General features: G+C 42.8%; 1 non-coding gene across 1 annotated transcript; it reads right to left on the minus strand.

Moving 5' to 3' along the window:
* Positions 1-309: 309 nt before the first annotated feature.
* On the minus strand, positions 310-416 carry LOC125582756. Its single transcript, XR_007320210.1, has one exon. It is a non-coding gene; the product is annotated as a small nucleolar RNA R71 (small nucleolar RNA).
* Between the last annotated feature and the right edge of the window lie 3,824 nt (positions 417-4,240).

Consider the following 4,240-nt stretch of genomic DNA (forward strand, 5'->3'; position numbering starts at 1 on the left):
GTTCCTCCACCCTGCACTAAGCAGGACTTCGGGATCAAGCCTGCTTTGATCGGTCTAGTACAGAGAAAGGTGTTCTCTGGTCTCTCTACATAAATTCCAATGGAGCATATTGAGAGCTTCGAAAAAGTCTGCAGTTTCACTCGCGCGAATGGCGTACCACCAGACTACATCAAGTGCATGCTATTCCCACTCTCTCTTAATGGAAAAGTTGCACGGTGGTTGAACTCCCTCCCTACCGGCTCTCTCACTTCATGGGAACAGGTCCGATCAGCATTCCTCAACCATTTCTACTCTAAGGCGAGAACAGCTGCATTGAGGAACAAGATCACCTCCTTCAGACAGCTTACTGATGAGCCTTTCTGCGACACATGGGAGCGCTTCAATGACTATCGCAGAGAATGTCCTCACCATGGATTTGATTATGACTACCTCTTGGAAATTTTCTATGATGGAGTTGACTGGGAATTTCAGAGTGCTATGAACTCTGCCAGCAACGGAGACTTCATGACTCAGACCACTGATGGAGCGTTTGAGCTGATTGAGAACATGGCTGCTACCTCAGCCAATAAGAACGAGGAGAGCGATCGCTCCATGAAAGAGAACAGTTCCGACACCCAGAAGATAGATGAACTGACTGCCAAGGTTGATCAGCTACTGAAAAACAACCAAGGGCACGTCTTCAGCATGAAGCAAGCTACGGCCAGGCAGATTCAGAACCAGAACCAGCGACAACCGCAGAGCAATCGGCAAGCTGTTCCAGCTGCCAGGAATAGTCAACCAGATGAGCTGAATGGTCTGGGTATGATGATGCAACAGCTGTTGCAGGGTCAGCAGGTTCATGGCAAGGCATTAAATCAGGTTTCTACAGACATCAACACTAGGATAGATAACATGTTCACTGAACTGAATACGAAGTATGATACTGTGAGAAACCACATAAAGAGGATTGATGTTCAACTTGCTCAAACAACTGAGAGTGTCAAGAGTCAGCAAGGTACCCTTCCTGGAAAGAATGTGATGAATCCTAGGGTTGAGCACGGTAATGCAGCATAGCTGAGATGTGAGAAATTTGAGGGAAAGGAACTGGAGCAACTGTCTGTTGAGACTGCTTCATGCGCAGAAGAGAGAACAGAGCAGCCTGCTAGCTCTGAAGTGACTGTTCCCGATGAACCTATTGAGATTTCACCAGTGCGAGTCTATGTTCCTAAGGTTCCATATCCAATTCCACCTAAACATCTGATGGATCCTATTAGTGCAGAACAGCTAGATGGGTTTAGGAAGATGGTAAGAAGGCTTCCTCAAAATATCTCATTTGAACATGCTTGGGAGATTCGGCCATTGCATATGTTCTTCAAAAATTGCAGAGAATCTCAGGAGGATATCAAGGCACTCTTTACTGAAGCACTGACACCATCGCTGAAGGTACTGCCTAAGGTTGATGACCCTGTAAAGTTTGTTTTTCCTTGTTCCATTGCTGGAGTAGAATTCAAGGAAGCTCTTTGTGATTATGGGTCTAGTGTGAACATTGTCTCAAAAGCGATTGTAGACGAGTTGGGCATTGTTGATGTTGCGCCTTCTCTGGTGACTCTGGCTTTTGCAAACTCTTCCATGGCAGTCCCTTATGGCATAATTCGCAACCTTCCTGTCCAAGTTGGGAACTATATTCTCCATACTGAATTTCAGGTTGTTGAGATGAGCAAGAATCATGATATGCCTTTGATCTTTGGAAGGTCATTTATGGCTACAGTTGGAGCAGTTGTGGACATGCCTAAAAAGATAGTTTCCTTCTTCAACATCAACAAGAAGATTTTCTACAAGGCTCTCCCAACCAGATCACAAATCCGCTACGCCTCTTGCATCTCAGTGGTTAGTGGAGAACAACTGGATATTGTTCCTACGAAAGAGCTTCGTAAAAAGGGTGAGATCAAAGAAGTCCTGGATGGAGATCCTCACATGGATACCAAGAAACTCAGTGGGAATGCAAAGGTGAATGAAAAAGTCCAGAAGAAAAGGGTCAAGGGTAACCCTATGATGACTTTAATACCTCGGTTGTGTAATGAGAAATCCATTGAGTATGAGGTAAAGTGCAAGGGTACCTCTAAAACTTTCTTTAAGGTCAGAGTAATTCTCACACATGAACTGAAAGAGAAAGGAGAAGTTGTTGTAAAAGGGTTGTTGAGCAGAGTTTTGAAGCTGTCTGATTGTGGAGCTTGTTTTGGAACAAGCCCTCATGATCAACCCGACTGATCACTGTCACCAAGTCAAGCTAGTGATTTAAACAAAGTGCTTGGTGGGAGGCAACCCACTGGTAAGTGTAAATATAAGTTGGTTTTGTTTTTGTTTGCTTATTTTTCGTTTTAGTTTATTGAGTCTCAGGTCAAAAAGTAGAAAAATCCGAGATACTTAAAAATTCTGGGTTGCTGAAGGAGCGACTGCTCCAGGCGGAGATCTTGCGATGGAACACCCAGAATTTTCGTGGAGCGCCCGCTCCACTCAGGTAAGTATCTCACAAAAAAAAATATTTATTCTTGTTTTCACCTTCTCTCTGATTTATTTTCACACCAGGGACGTTGTGAAGTAAGTCTGGGGGAGGGTTTTCGTAGTTTACTAACTCGTTTCTTTCTTTTGTTTTTCTTTTGAGTTAGTTTGAGTCAGTTTTCGTCGTTTACTAACTCGTTTCTTTCTTTTGTTTTTCTTTTGAGTTAGTTTGAGTCAGTTTTTATGGTCGAGTCAGTCAAAACTTTGTGGGAATTTGGACCTTATTCTGTGTTGAACACTAACCACCTCGTGCTTTAGTTATCTTATTCAGTGACCTTAGCGGTGGCGAAAGACACACATGTGGACCTGGAACACCCTGACATATCTCACTTGATTCTCCAGAAGTTCTCAGCCGATCAGGTTACACTAGGTAGACTTAACTCCACCTAACTTGAACCTAATCTTGACTGAAATTCTTCTTGTTATGGGCATTAGATCAGGGAAACGAGAACACACTCAGGGCTTCTTATCCTATTTATCCATCTTGCTGATCCTGAGAGGCTAGCTCATCTTTAGCTAGTTCCCACCCTGCACCTTAGCCTTTATTCCACCTTCATGCATTTGTTTATCAGTGTCATATGTACAGATATGTGCAAAAAAATTGGAGAGGAAAGGATCGACGCAGCTTCTTACTCGTTACTGCTGTAGAAATTCAGTCAGAAAAGAGAACAATCAGATTAAGGGAGCAACCGCTCCATAACCAATGAACAGTACAAGAGCAAGGGTGGAGAATCAGAACCACCAGTGGCACTAAGAAACATCATGTATTACCTCCTTCTTCGTCACATCTCCATATCAGTATTCAAAAAAAAAAAAAAAAAGACGAAAATGGGGTGACGGAGAAGGGGAAGAAATCAAAGAAACATGAGCCACTGGGAAGGTCAAGCAAAAGAGTAGGTACCAAGTTGAAAGATTGGAGAGCAGCCAGATGGCTGATCCAAAACGGAGCAGTCGTTCCAGAGGAAGCAAAAACGAGTAGAGGTTGTGGACATCAATGGATCTATCCTCTCTTGCCATTTTGTACGATATCCTGCATCCTCTACAATGAAATGGTAGCCCCTAAACACTTTTAACACCACCATTAAATAACCTTTTTAACACCAAGCCCGTCTACCCTGAATAGTGCCTGTGATGAGAAGCTCACGCTACTCTTAAATGAATGTAGAGAGTTTTCTCTCGATAGTATTGCTTTTTCAGGTTTGAGATGTAGAGTATGGAGCCGATTTTTTAACAGCATGGGTACTGATAATAGGAGAGTTCTCACACTTTCCTAGTTTGGTTCCGGTAAGGGTGTCTTATCCTAGTTTTACTGCTTATATAGTTCAGAGATTCGTGGTTAAAGTATGGTTGCTGATGATAGGAGAGTTCCCACACTTTCAAACATTTCTCCATGTTCTTAATACTTGACATAGTTTGAGGACAAACAAGGATCTAAGTCTGGGGGAATTGATATATGGTGTTTTTGGCATCTTGTATATATGTTTTCTAATTGGTTTTCAAGTCTTTATCGAGTCTTCCTAGTCCTTTTCGAGTCATTACAGGTCTGGAGTTGCATTAGATGGGAGATAGACCAGTTGGAGGAAAAAAGGAGAAAAAGAGTGCAATTTGGAGTTTTTCACGCAGAACAGTCGTGCGGAGTAGTCTGACGTGCATGTTCCATCGACAGAGATTTTTAAGGAAGTTTCCAAATATTTCGGAATTT

This window comes from Brassica napus, chromosome C2 (assembly GCF_020379485.1).
Source record: "Brassica napus cultivar Da-Ae chromosome C2, Da-Ae, whole genome shotgun sequence".
Classification (NCBI taxonomy): Eukaryota; Viridiplantae; Streptophyta; class Magnoliopsida; order Brassicales; family Brassicaceae; genus Brassica; species Brassica napus.